This window comes from Peromyscus maniculatus, chromosome 2 (assembly GCF_049852395.1).
Source record: "Peromyscus maniculatus bairdii isolate BWxNUB_F1_BW_parent chromosome 2, HU_Pman_BW_mat_3.1, whole genome shotgun sequence".
Classification (NCBI taxonomy): Eukaryota; Metazoa; Chordata; class Mammalia; order Rodentia; family Cricetidae; genus Peromyscus; species Peromyscus maniculatus.
The window spans coordinates 110638296-110655467 of record NC_134853.1 but is presented as its reverse complement, the minus strand read 5'-3'; the positions used below and the strand labels follow the sequence as shown (position 1 = coordinate 110655467).

The 17172-nt window shown below is 41.8% G+C and overlaps 1 long non-coding RNA gene across 1 annotated transcript in view; it reads right to left on the bottom strand.

The window, feature by feature from the left end:
- Positions 1-11739, bottom strand: part of LOC121827288 (uncharacterized) — a 56966-nt gene extending 45227 nt beyond the window's left edge. The window contains exon 1 of the long non-coding RNA XR_013049193.1: positions 11549-11739. This is a non-coding gene — a long non-coding RNA (uncharacterized LOC121827288). The remainder of the gene's footprint in view (positions 1-11548) is intronic.
- Positions 11740-17172: the final 5433 nt, after the last annotated feature.

Genomic DNA, 17172 nt, shown 5'->3' with positions numbered 1-17172 from the left:
AAATTTTAGGCATCAGTAAGCACATGCAAGATCACTGACAGGAAAACTCACCCTACGAGGTTTTACTAGTCTGGCAGGTCAGAAACTTGAGAGTTCTAAGGAAGGGATACACATGTGTCTTACAAGAATGGGTTTATTGTGAGGATGCATGGGAACAAAAAGGGAGTTCTTAGAACCAAGTCCTGGCAGGGGTGGCCAATCTTTTGGCTTCTCTAGGCCACACTGGTATCTACAAAGACCACATTCAAGAACTGCACAATCAAATGACACACAGATGGGGCAGAAAACTCACACTACTTTAAGGAATTCATTATTGTGTGTTGAGTCACATTTACAGCAATTCCAGACTACATGCAGACTATGGGCCATGAACTGGAAATTGCTGCAAGCAGAGTGACGTACAGCAAACCCATCAGACCTTCAAGAACTATTTTACCAGGACAAGAACCTGAGCCTTCGGTTAGATTGGCTATCATCAAGAAAATAAGTCACTACAGGGGCTAGAGATGTGGGTCAGCAGTTAAGGGCACACACAGTGCTTTTGCAGAAGACCTAGGTCAGGTTCCCAGAACCCGCCTGGCCGATCACAGCTGTCTAACTCCAGTTCCTGGGAATCGGATGTCCAGTTCTGGCCTCCTCAGGTACATGCATAAATATGGTGCCCGTGAGCTCAGGCTGGTACACACACACACACACACACACATTAAAATATTTTTAAATAAATTTTGGGGCCGGAGAAATGACTCCACTTGTTCTTGAAGAGGACGCAGACTTAGTTCCCAGAACTCATGTGATGACTCACAATTGTCCTCAACTTCAGTTCCAGTGAATCTGACACCCTCTTCTGACCTCCTGGAGTACCAGGCACACATGTGGTACACCGATATGCAAGCAGGTGAAACATACACACACACACACACACACACACACACACACACACACACACACACACACTCTTTTGTAAAAAAAAGAAAGAAAGAAAGAAAGAAAGAAAGAAAGAAAGAAAGAAAGAAAGAAAGAAAGAAAGAAAGAAAGAAAACAAAAGACTATCACAAATGATGAATCGATAGTGAAAAGGTGACACATATATACATGTTGGGATTTTATGAAGCTGCAAAGAAAAATGAAATTACAAAATTCACAGGAAAAATTATAGTAAGTGAGGTGACCCAAGCTCAAGAGGACGAAAAACACATGTTCACTCTCATAAATGGATCCTAATTTTTATGTACATGTGTTTGTGTGAGGGTTACTGAGTTTGGGAGCCAAGAAACTGGAAAGGGTACCATGCAGTGGTGGGAGGGGCTTTCGTGGAAGGGAGAGCAGGGTAGTTGCACACATGTGATAATGGAGATACTAGGGGTAAAATGTTTGGCAAGGTGGGGGGCAGGAACATGGAGGGAGAGAAGTAAATAGGGGGGGTCAACCAAATCAGAGACCAAATGAAAAAGCCACAAGCAAAGCTGATATAAAATATGATATACATATTTTAAAACTATCTAAAGAGTCCAGCGCACACCTTTAATCCCAGCACTTGGGAGGCAGAGGCAGGCGGATCTCTGTGAGTTCCGAGGCCAGCCTAGTCTACAGAGCAAGATCCAGGAAAGGCGCAAAGCTACACAGGGAAACCCTGTCTTGAAAAACCAAAAAAAAAAAAAGTCTGAACAGAGGTACCTTGTATAAGCAAATAAAGCTGCCCACACCAGGAAGCAATGGAAATGAAAGCCCCAGTGACAGATTTGAGTTGTTGATCAAGAAGGCCCCTGAGGTCCCCAAAATAATGCAGGTTATTGCCGCTAGAACTAGAAAGTAAGACCCTAGTCCAGAAGATATCACCCACTTCACTCACAGGCAGAGGAATCTAGCTGGAAATGTCCTCTCTACTGACTACCCTCACGGTTCTGGAAGGTGTTCTACAGACTGCTGGGAGAACGCAGTCATCAATAGCAGCGTTTAGCTGAGGGCCCTACATGCTACACAACCAAGTTGTCGGGCAAGACATGCCCACTGGTACAAGGGTGGAAAGCCTGTCATGGGTACAGTCAACCACTTGCCGATTGGATTGGAGGCCTGCTCCGCAGGAGGGAATTCAGGCCTGATGCTGTAAGCAAAAGTCGATAGCTAAGGAAGGCAGAAACTCAACTGAGGAAGCTACGGTTGTTGCTTTTCTAAAGGAACATGATGTGTCCACTAAATTGCCTTCTAAATAACTTTGCTTATGCCCGTAAGTCAGGGCCGCTGTCAACTTTGGTCAGAGCGGCTTATTTTTACAGTGGACAGTGGCTCCTGCAGAGACGCCTACTCCCCGAGTGCTGAGAATAACTCACTGTTAAGTTATGTCAAGCCCTAAATGAAACTTCTATACTACCCCTCCAAGGCTCAGTAAACATCTCTAAAGAGATAAAGAAGAGATGTAAGAGGTGGAGGAAGGGCTGAAATGCAAGGGAATAGTTTCTTCCAGGTGTAACGTGGCATTGCAGCCCTGAACTCTCAGCAGCTGTGATTATCAGCACAAGACCTTGACAAGATTAGGCCCATCAAGCTTCTGTCAGAGGCAGAGAGGACCACGAGGCCCCATCCCACTTCTGAGGTTATAAATGAAGCTCATAGCTGCTGAAAAGCTGGAGATGGAGAGATTTTCTTCCATCGTGTAGTCATAGTAAAGTTATCAACACTCCCACAAATAACCTCTTACTGATGCTCCAATAAGCAATCCTCATTAAACAAAAAAAGAAAAGATATGACAACAGAAACGGGGTCTGGCAGGGAAAAGGGAGAGGGTCTGTGGCATAAGAAAAGATTTGGGGCAAATATGATTGAAATACAGCATCTGTATGAATATGTTCAAAAAGGCATTTTTCCAAAAAAGTAAATAAATAAATATTAATGTCATCCAAAACAAAACACCTTGAACTTTTACTGACACGCATTTCTTTGTCGATGCAGTGTGTGTATTTTCCAATAGTTGAATTGCAGTGAGTCAGTTTACCCCCTTTTGTGTGGTTCACTGCTATTGCACAGGGGTCATACAATCACCTGGAGATTACTGATAGCCTCAACTGGCCCTGCATGTGGTTAATTCCAAGATATGTCCCCTGCTCTTCATAATAACTAGGCTGTGATGAAGGTGGCAACGTTCACTCTGGTCAGTTATGGGAGTCTTAACCCACTCACTTTAAAACAAAAGTTACCTAATCATTTGCCCACAGGAGCCCACTGCCGTTTTATCTTATCTTGATATGAAGAATACCTACTACTTCTCAGTAAATCCTTCATTTCTCAGAACCATTTTATCTTCCAATATGGTGCTGCAAAGAATTCCAAGTAGAATATACAGAGAGACAATAAGGGAAGTGAGATTTCAAAGAAAGAGAATAATTCACCTTTTAGCCATGTCATTATGCTGATCTCAAAAGAGGAGCAGGAGTCATTGCCTAGATCCCTAAACTGAGGGAGTAAGTTAACAGCAGGAATATGATCAGAAACAGGTAAAATAGTGGGTTCCCATATGATGAGACAGGTATTTAAAGTTGCAGAAGGTCCTTATTTACATATTCAAGCACAAACACAATGAGGATAATATAATATAATAACATAATATGGTAAATGAATCCCCCTTCTAACTTTTTGGAATGCAGAAGTATGAGATTTAGTCTGCTGGCCACACTGGAAAGAGGAACAACTAAAAAGGTACACACACAAACAATCACACACCACACCCAAGCATATCTTCCTCAGTACATTTTTTCTTTATTTCTTTTTATATATTTTCTAAATTTTAAGTGCCATATATCATGCTGGTCACCTAATAAGAGTTAGAGGCAGCCCTGTAAGTAAAGAAAACAAGAATGATGTTCATATGTTGCCAAGGCTTGAATGTGACCCCCAAAGATCCTATGTTGAAAACTTAATCCTCAAATTTGTATGTTAATGATGTTTGGAAATGGAGCCCTTGGGAAATCACTAGGCTGAGCCAAGGTCATGAGGGTAGGGGCTTTCTGATGGCCTCAGTGGCCTGTAAGAAGAAGAGAACCGATGACTGGACAAGATACCCCTCTCATGCTCGTGGGCCTCCCAGCCTCCAGAAATAAGCAAACCTCTACTCTGATAAATTACTTAGTCTCCTGTATTTTTTTTATAGATAGGAAAACAGATTAAGACATCTAGAGATAGCCAAACTGCAAGCACACTTTTAGGAAATTCTTTAAATTTGCAGGTGAAATTTTACCCCACTTCACCTACTGGGAGAAAGATTTAAAGGAGAGAAGCCTGAGCCCTGAGTCTGTATGGCTTAACATTTTCTCATTTTGTAGTTCACCTTCTTCACCCCAAACAAGCTGAAATCCTACATGTGCCAAATATCTTCTCTCCTAGCAATGCTTTTCAGAGATAATGAGAAACAAAGCAGGCAATACAATGATAAGAGTTTCCAACTACTGCCAGCCAGAGAAAGACCCAAGGTGTTCATTTTCTCAATTACTGTACTGCTTATTTTCTTGTTGGATGGGCAAGTGCTTCTAAGCAAACCTTGAAGCTAATTGTATATATCCTGGCATATACAGTGTGCCCGAAGCCCAGAGGATACAGCTAGCAATTATATTTCACTGATTAATGTGCAATCGTAAATTTACAGGCTTGATGGTCCAAAGAGGCTCCCTGCTATGTGAGATAATGAATAGGAAATTGTCAGAATAATTAGTCAAGTCAGACCCTACAAATGTACCTGTGACTTGAAAGTAACAAAAGAGAAAAAAAGTCCCTCATTTACAGATTGAAAGATAAAGTTTGAGAGAAGAACAGAGAACAGGATATTCAAAATATGCTCCTCTTGGCTTGATTTCCTTCACTAGTCTTGGTATCTGAAGAGAAACAGATTCTGTGCTGAGCTTCTCAGGTCCGATCATGGAGGCAGGACTATTCCACCAGCATCTGTTAGTCTTGCTACCCTCACGGTCAGTTCTGTATGGAATTTGCCTTCCGCAGAAATGCCACCTTGCTGCTAGTCAAACCACCTTCCATGAAGAAAGAACAGTAGACAATAATGGTCAAAACCAAGGTGAAAGGCCTGTCCTCCTTTACAAAACAAGACTCAAGCCCAAAGAGCCAACCTTCTTCAAAGCTTGTCTGGGAACACTGAATCCCCACACTGTTGTCAAGAGTTGGTCTCCTTCCCCGCCCTGGATCCTGCCCAAAGACCAGCCCCTAGAAAGCCTTCAGCACACTGCCTACAACAGGACTGCTCCCTGGAGAATCCGACTTGCAACAGGGTTAATCACACATTACTAAAAGAGTCTTCCAAAGAAATGCCCCGACATTAGAAGAGACCCTTCAGTTCAGTGTAACTAATGTTTTGTGCATGCCAACTGTTCAGATGGGAACCCCAAATCTATATTGAGATAAGTTTTACCTTGAAATTTCTCCTTGAGTATTTGTTTTTTGGTTGGCTGATTGGTTGGTTTGGTTTGGTTGGATGTTCTGAATTAAACACATCAAATCCTAAAGGTGAATCTTCTGAGTAAATGCATTTCCTTGGGACTTTCTCTAAAATAAAATGTGTGGATGATATCTTCAAAACAAGTCAAAGGCAAAACTACTAAGTTTAAAAACTGGTAGTATATTGTGTTGCAACTGAACTTTGTGTATATATATACATATATATATATATGTATATATATATAGCGCTTGACTATAGAGTCAAGTGGACCCAAACAAAGAATGAAAGGATTTACTACACATTGCTTAGTTTTGATGTCTCATTTCTACTTATCAATATAATCATGACCATTACATCCTCAATTAAGAGAGGCAAATTATATGGATGGTGTGTGGTACAGATGGGCCATTTTCAAGTGACAGGTGAATATAGTTTCAAATGATGGGGGTTAGCCTACATTAAGCAGACACTGAATCTGAAAATCCAGATGACCTTAAAGGATAAATTAGGGAGTGTTATGTTGTTGTTGTTTTTTTCTTCAAATACTTCATTGCAGCGTTTTTCAACTAGTTTTTTAAAAAATATACCCTGAATTTTAAATCTTCACTTAACCTTCCATTCTATCTTGTATATGTTTTAATATTTGAGACCACCTTTTTATACCATATACCTTCTGTCAATAGTTTAAGCTATACTGCTCTTTTAATTCGTTAACCTATTCTTTTTTTTTTTTTTTTTTTTTTTTTGGTTTTTTCGAGACAGGGTTTCTCTGTGTAGCTTTGTGCCTTTCCTGGAGCTCACTTGGTAGCCCAGGCTGGCCTCGAACTCACAAAGATCCGCCTGCCTCTGCCTCCCAAGTGCTGGGATTAAAGGCGTGCGCCACCACGCCCGGCTCGTTAACCTATTCTTGATGCTCAGTCTCTGGTTACTTGTGAGCAGCATGATCTTGGGTGAGCTACTTATCCACCCAAGCCCTAGTTTCCTCATTGGTAACACAGAATTGGAAGTCCCCAAGAACTGTTGAGATTAATAAGAACTGTTCAAGAAAATGCCTCTGACATTCCCTGTTGATCATTTGTTGTCAGTGTGCAGTGTTTGACAGAATTCCCATCCAGAGATTTTTAAGGAGTGTATTCAAGTGATGGAATGATTTAATACACATTCAAGTCCCTTGGATCTTACATGGCTATATTCATTTTCACACAAAGAATATTTTTAGATGACTTACCTCTCCTTATAAATAATAGCATGATTCAGAGCCTCTCACTTCCCCTTCTTCAAAATGATACAAGATAAAGGACACTTTTCACAGGGTTAAGGATATCTGTGTGAGTCTGGGGTACCGAAGTGCAAACTGTTCCTTTTTCATTTTGATGTTTATGGGGAGAAAGGGAGACTAATGAGAAATAGCAATTGCCCCACTAAGTACCCAAGTATTTTGTAACACAAGCATTTAGCAAGTGTGCAAGACCTTAAGCCATCGTTCTAGAAGAAACTCTGTATTTTGTTTAGTAAATAATTCTGACTGCTGGGGACATTTACTTTAAAGCTGAATTTGCTGAAAAGCCTGGGGCACCATTCTAAGACTGTCCCAAAGCACTGTAATGGGGCAATTAGTGCCTAATGATATAGAAGGGTGCAGCTCTAGCCTACATCAAACTGAAAGAAAGGTATTGCTTGAGCTGTTAAGAGCACAGAGGCATGCATTTCCCACTGTCAGCAATACTGTGTGTGTGTGTGTGTGTGTGTGTGTGTGTGTGTGTGTGTGTGTGTGTGTGTGTACAGGAACAAAAACATTTCATTTAGAAGCAACCCATCAATATTTAGAAAAAATGTATAAAAAGTGGTTTTAAATGTCTTGGGTTTTAATTTTCCTAAATAGTCCAATTGTGTGAATAATAGATTTTATGTGCAGTGAGCTTTCTTTTACCTTTCATTAAACTTTTTCCCTAGTTTTGTACCATGATTTTAGGGTTAAGTATGTTTGATGGTCCTAGTTTTAAATTTTCACCAGTTTTTGACTTTTCTACTTCACATAGTTGTGAAGGTTAAAAACTTTGGGAAATGGTTTGTGTGGTAGTTTGAAAGAAAATGGCCCCCAAAGGGAGTGGCACTATTAGGAGGTGTGGCCTTGTTAGAGGAAGTGTGTCACTGTGGGGGTGGGCTTTGAGCTCAAGCCACACCCAGTGTCCCAGTTTCCTTCCTGTTGCGTGGGGGATCAAGATGTAGCCAGCACCATGCCTGCCTGCATGCCTCTATGTACCACCATGATAATAATGGATTAAACCTCTTAAAATGTAAGCCAGCCCCAATTAAATGTTTTTCCTTTGTAAGAGTTGCTGTGGTCATGGTGTCCCTTCACGGCAATAGAAACCCAACTAAGGACAGCTTGCTTGAGCTTTTTTTTTTTTTCCTTGAAACAATTGACATCTTTGTTCACCACATTACAACAGGGGCAGCAGGCACGGTGGTAATAGAATCGCCAGCATAGGAATATGAGAGAGTTTTCTAATTGGGAGCAGTCTTGTTTGGTTAGGCCAAGACACTATGCAATCTTTTATCTCCCACCCACCCATTCTATTCATGCCATGTAAATGAGGACAGTCCTGATTGGTCAGTGTTCTGATCTTAAATGGGTTTACAATGCTGTATTTCTGTGATGTCCAGGTGTACTGGCTGGTTTTATGTCAACCTGACACAAATTAAAGTCATCAGAGAGGAAGGAGCTTCAGTTGAGGAAATTCCTCTCTGAGCTCCAGCTGAGAGGCATTTTCTCAATTAGTGATCAATGGGGGAGGACCCAAACCATTGTAGTCCTGGGTTCTATAAGTAAGCGGGCTGAGCAAGCCAGGGAAGCAATATAGCACCCCTCCAAGGCTTCTGCATCAGCTTCTGCCTCCAAGATCGTGCCCTGTTTGAGTTCCTGTCCTGACTTCCTTCCATAATGAACAGCAACGTGGAAGTGAAAACCAAATAAACCCTTTCCTCCCCAACTTGCTTTGTAGTCATGATGTTTTTGTTACAGCAATAGAAACCCTAACTAAGACATGAGGTTACAGTCCTTTCTTACAGGCCTATGGTATTCTGCCTTTCCGCTGGTCCCAACTGGAGTAAAACAGGATATAAATGAGAGCGCTGGGTGAATACCCAGACACATAAAGCCTGAGAGGTAGGCCTCACTGGGCTCCACTTCCTGCTTCTCAAAGCCAAGAACAATGGACTATTAATTATTGAAGTCCCTGAAGGTAAGGTAGAGGGGAACAGCATGTACACAGGCCTGGACCAATGACCAAATAAGGACAAAGCCTAGAACATATCCAAGTTTGCCCAAAAATGAAAGACTGTAGCCCTGACCAACCCTCAACTAACTTTTAGCCAACAGAAACTACTAACAAAGATTGCCACCCACATAAGCCAATTATATCTAAGATGAGCTAACTTCCTTGGGCACTCCCCTTAGTGAGGCTTAAAAGAACCCCTCACTTCCTCCCTGGGGGTCGGTCACCATTGTGCCTTTGTGCTGGATGGGCCACCCAATATATTAGAATAATAAAGATGCTCTTGTCCATTACATACATGGAAGGTGGTCTTTTGTGTGACTTATCTGGGACCTCAACCTAGTCTTCTGTTTGGGGAGTCACTTTCTGAAGCAGGGTTAACTGGGGACCTGCTTCTTCCCCTAACCGTAGCCTCTACATCCCACCTAGTCAAAGCAGCAAATCCATTCCTGGAGAGCTGGTTGAAGGCCTTTTCTTTGGTAGCTTCTCTGAGGCATGCAGGAGGAACACACTAGCCCACATGGATCATGTGTATTACTCTGGCAGGGATTCCATGCCTTGCCATAAAACAAGAGCTCTATTTAGGAGTGGTTTTGATGGAAGGTCTGCATTCCTGGCCCAGGAGACTTAGAGGAAGTGAGACTTCTGAGGGGAAGGGATAAAAGCATGGAGATGGACCTGTTGAAGCTTGAAGAAAACAAACCTGACAAGTGGGTTAAAACTGCAGGAACAAAATGCCAAGAAGCACACAAATAACTCTAAGTGCCTCTAGAAAGTGAAGCAACAAGAAACCACATTATCGCATTTGTTTTAAAGTCTTACCATTCAAACCCTCTTTTTGAGTCTTGGACCCAAGCACCATCAGTATGTCTGATAGTATTAAGCTGATTTTGTTGTATTTGTTCAGATTTATTATCATAAAAGCAACTTCCTTACTTCCATGTGGTGCAGGGTCTATCTACCTTGAGCATCGTCCACAAACCAATAGTCCAGCAGTTCTGAAGGCCAACTACTATAAGTGGATTTAACAGCAGTTCCCATATGTGTGAAAGTCCTTGGGCTAGTATAATTATTTGGTTTGTGAGTTCTGGGGGGAGTCTTTAAGTAGTAAAAAGTAGAGTTTGTAAGAACCCCTGTTCTTATACACACAGTGAAGGTAAAGCCAGAAACTATTAACAGTGAAGTCAGCACTGCTCTTTTAGTTCAGGCGAGAGAAATCTGTTATGGCAAAAATGTGTAGTCCTGATTAAATGGGACTTGGAGAAGGACAAATGCCACAGTCCATGTGCCTGTTCAGTACCTGAGGAGGCAGGGACAGGCTCAGGCCCTAGAAGAAAGAATAAACAGTCTTCAAGATGTCAGGCAGAAAATGTAGTATGCTTCTCATGGAAGCCAGGAAGATGGAGACTGTGAGTGACCATTAAGGGGGTTAAGACATCCTGTAGAAGAAGGGTGTATAAAAGGGTTTTGGTTTGTGGCCTCGGTGAGCTCTCCACTGAACATTGTCTTTGTACTCTTTGCAATTAGTATTTGATTCTCTGATTAAGCCTAAAATGCTTGGCCTGTGAACTAATTGACTTTGGAAAAGTTGAGGTGCCCTTGAAGACTTGTGAAGTATTGATGCCCTGGCCCAATTTTCAAGCTTAAGGAATCTAATTTGGCCAGATGTTATATCTAGAGTAGAGACCTGAGGGCTTAGAAATAAGTAGTCTAGGATAGGAAAGTAATCTAGGGTTTGATTTATATCATAACTAAGGAGGTCTCCTACATTTTCTTCCTGTAAGTTCAATTGTATTTGATAGAAAATGAGACCTGAGTATAAGAGTCTTTCAGAGACTGTCCCTGAGGTGACCAAAAATTTAAAAAAAAAAAATGTGGTTAGCAGATCCTTTAAAAGAGTGTTTTATAATCCCATTGTCAAAGCTCCATCTGCTGGTGTGAGTTGTATCTAGACGTTAGAGGACCAGAAAGTGGAGTATGTTGGCAGCCCCAAGTAGCCTCTTGTTAGTGCCACATTAGCACAACTACGTAGGGTGTGTTGTTACATTAAGGAGCACTAAATTCTCTCTGTTTGTTGGGTAATAGGCATGCAGTAAGAAAGACAGAGTAGGAGAGTAGGAGTTTTGAAGGCAACATGCAGTGTGTTAAGGACAAGTGATGTGAACTTGCTGGTAGGACAATGGTCAGACACTTAGGACTAGGCTCCTCTTAACCTATTGTGAGGACAGACTTGGAATTCTAAGAAAGTTCTAGAAACTATTTTATCTCACTCCCAGGGTTACCTGTGAGGCTACCCTGCATAAATAGATGAAGGGTGAATTTTCTAAGGAGGGAGCTGGTGATTTCTTGTCAGAAGGAAAATGTGAGGGAAGAGTTTGGAAAATGGTGGGAAAGTTGTAGGCACCCAGGAGAGGACTTGAATCAAGGGTTGGGGTCTTGAGTTTATGAGTTTGGGGGATTATGTTTACACCACCAGGAGTCTTCTTGAACAACAGGCACCCAACCTTGAAAACCTTCACGATACCTGATCCCTGATGGACTCACAACTAAAGGAGACTGGTGAGGTCCATGCCAGTGGAATAGTGATTGACTTTAACAGGGCAAAGATGGATCCAAAGAGAGGAAAAGTCTCCAAAGCATAACTGCAATGCAAGTTGTTAGAACTTGAGGTGATCTAATCTCACAAAAAAAATCCTCAGATGAGCATAGTCTCATGAGGGCTGGCCGAGGAGAATGAACGAAAAACACAGGAGAAATCTAATCCACCCAACAGCTGCCCCGGGAGCTGGAAAAGAACTAAAGAGAAAGGCTTTTTCCTTACAGACAGTAGACCTACCTGCTCAGGACTTTAGGTCCCACCAAAATGTTGCCTTGGGAGGAGGACATTGCAACTGAAAGATCTGTTAAACAGGCTGGGACCTTCACCCTTAATGGTGGCAGGAATTGTCTTCAAGAAGAGGGGTGGTCTGGATTTCACTAGAGTGTTGCCTGGGCCGGAAATTATGGTCCCTGTACCTCAGAGGGGCTCCCTGGAGGGGCTAGAGGCAGAAAAACAAAGTCCCTAGGTTGTTTCTGATGTCACAGCAGGGAGGCCTTGTAGTCACATCTAGGTAATCTAGCTGAAAGGCATCAATCATCTCTGAACCCACAAGACAGGACTTTGGGAATTCCCTAGCAAAGAAGGGAAGTCGCTAACAATCCTAGGGATACCCCCAGCCTGAAGACTTTGCTGTCTCCAGCTGCAGAGGTTGCAGCTTCTAGGGTCCAGGATGAGAGGTGAAGTTCCCACTCCTCCTGCAGGCCCACCCATCCCGTGGCGAGTGGCAGGTCTGAGAAAGAATTCAGCCTTTAGACCAGAGGAAAACAAAGGGACGTGTTGTTTAGTACACAGCAGACAGGACAGAATGTGGGGACAGCAGTAAGATAAAAACCACCTTCCAAGGAGTAAGTTTTTGAACCACAGAGCCTAGATGTGACACTTGGAAATGATTCAGTTAGGCAGGCGTCCCAGGTGCCACGCACTGTGCTAGGCACACAGAATACAGAAGTGGCAGCATGTATAAACAGAAGAGGTATTCTCTCCGGCATTCTCGGCAGTAGGGTTCTCATTATAACCCCAACACTCTATGCATCTACCCAGCTAGTTCATGTGACAAGAGGTGACTCTTCTGCTAAGCTGATGTGAAATGACCTTTCATGGACGAATTGTTCTTCTAAAACATGACACAAAACAGAAGCAGTAATTCACACAGAGATCATAAAAACAAAAGAGCTATTTTCCTCATGAGAGCAGACTGGTTCTCAAGCATAATTCAGACTACTTCTGGACAAGAATCCATCTAACAGAGGTGGTTAGCCAAGGAGCAAGACTGTAATGAGGAATAGATCCAGGAATATATTAAATCATGATGATAAATATCATTGCCAAATAGTTATATGCTTCAAACGACCTTTCAACTTGCCACATATGTATGAAAAGATGAAATGTTCTTTAATTACATTGAAGAACTTATGTGTCCAAATAAAAGATGAGGGGGTGTAAGGTAAAATCTCTACCCTGCCATTGGCAACTTAATAGCTCAACTTTGTAAGTCTCAGCGTCCCCACCTGCAAGTTTGACTTTACTCTACTTTGCCCTGCTACTTAACTCAAAACACGAAAGCTTTTTGTGAATAACAGTGTGAGTTGGCCTGACATTAGAAGTCTGTCCATATGAAACTACATATATTTAATTAAAAATAGTTCAAGGTGCCAAGCCACACCCCCATAACTGACTCGATACATACATATGTATATACATATATGTGTGTGTGTACATATATGTATATTCACCCTCAGTTCCACTGAATCAAGCTTCACGTGGCAATGATGGCTGAGGAGAAAAGGAACATGATTTTAAAAATGAAATCAGTGCATTCAGGATATGGACCTCTTCTGAAGGGAAAAGTGGAAATTAAGTTAACAAGAAGACGTGTACTTAAAAGGCAAAGGTCTGATGTGTACCATAGACAAGCACGGGGCTCCCTGCCCCACCCCTGGCTGCTCCTCTAGTAGAGGGTCAGGGTGCCTGTGCCCAGCAGAAAGCAGCAAGGACACCTTGCGCTGTTTCCATGCAATTCTAAAGCATATCCAACATCTTTGAGAGTCAGGGTTTTTTTATTATTATTAATTTGACTTGTCAGCCTTTGAGTACAGAAACTGATTCTTTTTTCAGGTGAGTAAAAAAAGCAAATATAAGCAGCAGTCCAGTGGGAAGCCAGGGAAGCCAGTGTGAATCATACCATCCTGAGAGACACACCCACTTCCTACAAATGTGGGAGAGAGATTTCTGCCCTTGTTAAGGCCCAGGTTCATATGAGCAACACTAAATGGTCTCAGTGAGTTGTTTGTTTGTTTGTTTGTTTGTTTGTTTGTTTTTTATGCATTCATGTGTTTGTTTGTTTTTTATGCGTGTGTGTGTGTGTGTGTGTGTGTGTGTGTGTGTGTGTGTGTGTAACAGCCATGAATTGGAAGGAAGTAGGGGCTACTTGGGAGGGGTTGAAGGGAGGGGACCCTGGAAGAGTTAGGAGAAGGCACAGAGGGATCGGAAGAAGGAAAGAGGAGGAAGAAAATTATACAATTATATTTTAATGAAAATATTAAAAGGCATATTAAAAAGCTGAATTGTCCTTTAGTATAATCTCTGGGAACTAAGCATCTAGACTCCAGGTCAGTCTGTGTCTGCAACCTCAGGGCAGCAGGAAAGGTGCTGTGGAGAGAACACTGCTGGAGAGTTTAAAGTACTGTGAGTAAAAGTACTGCTCTGGCCTGCTTCCTGTTCCTGTGCTTAACACCATCGTCAAAGAAACCTGAGCAGGAAAGGGTGCTTTGGCTTACAGGTCCCAAACAGGAGCCTTCACTGAGGGAAGCCAGGACAGGAGGAGAGGGAGGGGGAACTGTGGTTGATATATAAAATGAATAAGAGAAAATTAAAATAAAATAAAATACAAATTGAAAAGGCAGGGAAATAGAATAAGGAACAGCATGTTCTTAATGGCATTTATGGATAGTCAACATTAAAGTTTACTTTGATTTAAATGAAAAAAAGGGAGGGCAAACTGGCTTAGAAAACCTACTCTTAGCTGGGTGGTAGTGGCGTATGCCTTTAATCCCAGCACTTAGGAGACAGAGACAGATGGATCTCAGTGAGTTTGAGGCCAGCCTGGTCTAGAAAGTGAGATCCAGGACAGCCAAGACTGTTACAAAGAGAAACCCTGTCTCCAAAAATCCAAAAAAAAAGAAGAAGAAAGAAAGAAAGAAAGAAAGAGAGAGAGAGAGAGAGAGAGAGAGAGAGAGAGAGAGAGAGAGAAAGAAAGAAAGAAATACAGGCAAAAAGAAAAAGAAAAAAAAGAGAAGAAGAAAAAGAAAAAGAAAACCTATTCTTCACTTAAGTATTTTTTTTAAACTCTGACATTTCCTCTGCAGTTCCAAGTGATGATGAAAATCTCTGCGTTAAACTGAAGGAGCCAGGGTACAAACTCAAGCCATGGCTCCATTGAGCTTCAGCTAGTTGGCTCAAAGAAATGACTTTAGAGACTGTCTCACACTATGTTTAGGAAGGATTAAAAGACTTTTGAAATGTTTTTCTGACTGACATGCACTGGCATTTTAGTGATTTTTTTTTTTTTTTTTACACAAGTTACTTCCCTGGCAAAATTCTCTGTGTGACCACAACTTGTCTGCACCACTCAAAAATGAAGTCATTTTGGATTAGGAAAAACAGTTCTTTCCCTATTGACAGTATTTTCTTCTTCACTTTCACAAGAAACTTTACAGGGTCTGAAAATTATTGTCATAACTCAGACCCACGAGATCAAAAAAGAAAAAACATTTCAGATTGAACACAGGAGAAAACAGTTCTGTGGCCTAGCATTTGTATCCAGAATGACAGACTGCTGTGGCCAACACAGCAATAGTTAACACTTCAGCACTGGTACTTTGCCATTGTAAATTGTTTCGTATTTTATTTCCACAAAAACAGTATGCCATTACCCAGATCCCTGTTTTACAAAAGAGGAAACAGATTCCAGCTGTGCTGCGAATCCTCCAGCCTTGGAAAGTGTTCTCACTCTGACCCTTCAGTAACCAAAAGGCATTTTCTCCTTAGCATTATTAGTCAACCAAGAGAGGGAGGAAGAGTAGGAGAGGAGGAGAAAAAATCTTTCATAGATACCAATGGTATTTCATAATCTCTCTTATAACTCTCTTTTGATCTTAGATCCAAGCAGGGTTTTTTTGTTGTTGTTTGGTTTTTCATTTTTTTTTTTTTTTGTTTGGTTTGGTTTGGTTTTGGTTTTTCGAGACAGGGTTTCTCTGTGTAGCTTTGCAACTTTCCTGCATCTCGCTCTGTAGCCCAGGCTGGCCTCGAACTCACAGAGATCTGCCTGGCTCCGCCTCCTGAGTACTGAGATTAAAGGCGTGCGCCACCATCACCCGACTTGGACCCAAGCAGTTTTTTTAAACACAGTCACATGTACTGCTTTCTGGCTCTCAGCTGTATTCACCATTCAACCCACTCCATCACAGCTTCCAGCATGGCCACATGTTGTATCAGTGCTGTCCTACGGTAATCAAACACTGACATCGAACCACATGCCTGGCCTCTTTCCAACTTTTCAAGCACATCTTCCCCAAATTGCCAAGTGTTGACCTCTGCACTGCCATTCTTACTTAAAACCTGAGAACCACTCCTGAGAAGACATACTGTTCTGTTTTTATCTGCCTTTAGATGTTCGTGTAACTCAGAGACATAAATCTACCCCTCTTCTCATCGGACTCTACACTTCTAGATACCACACTGAGTGATTATATCTATTCTAAAAGTTTTACTTTTTGAAAAATTCATAAACGGATATAATGTGTTGACCAAGTCTACCCTCACTGCCTCCTCTCCAGCTCCTCCCATATATCTCCACCACTTTCCTCCCCAACATCATGTCCTCCTTTCGAAACCCACTGAGTCCGCTTAGCGCTGCCTGTATATACACGGATGTGGGGCCATCCACTGGAACGTGGGTAGCCTATCAGTAGCTGCTTCCCTGAAGAAAACCCCCAGCATCCACGAGTTGCCAAGTGCTCAGCTAGGGGTGGGTTTCATGAAAACCTTTCCCATCCATGCTAGAGTTTCTCAACTTGGTAATAAATAGCTTAAGATGTACTTATTTTTAATTCCAGTCTATTTTTAAAGGTGTTAGAGGGAGGTCAGTACGTCTCATCTCCATTGCCACCTAAGCAGATGTCAGGGGCACTCGCCAAAGCAATTGAGTCCATCAGTGCTCCCAATGCTTTATGTGAACAATCTCACATCATATAGATCATTTTACAGGGGGTTAAAATGGGGTTCAGAGAAGCTTATTAGCATGTATAAAGGCACAGAATTGAGGGTTGGGAGGTCAATGCAACTGGAGGATTTAGATAGCCACAGGACCCCTTTCACCTCAATATAAGGAAAATAGCATGGAGAACGGGGCAGAAGACAGGTGAGGAAGTCATAGCTTGGCCTACTAACTATAATACACTGTATAAATAGTATGTGAAGTATCTAGTAATTACTATGAACACTGAAATTTGTGAAAACTCATAAAATATATTTGGTTCAACATTCCAACTAAGGTAGGCAGTGGGGAGGAAGGTAAGTTTTGGTTAACTCTTTCAGTTAAATCTTGCTTCAGTTTTTTTCTACTTAATAGACTTATGCAGAAGGATTGGAAGTAACACAGTACAATACCCTGCCACACAGAGAACAGCACATATTCTATGAAATAGAAGCCATATCACCTACCTTACAAAGCTAATTATAAAGATAAAAATTTAGGCTAGCACTACAGTGACACATGAATTTCTATTATAGTCCCTTGATTGAGTTAATTAGGCTCCATAGTAAGTTTGTATCCTGTAAAAAATTTATGCCATGAAAGGAGG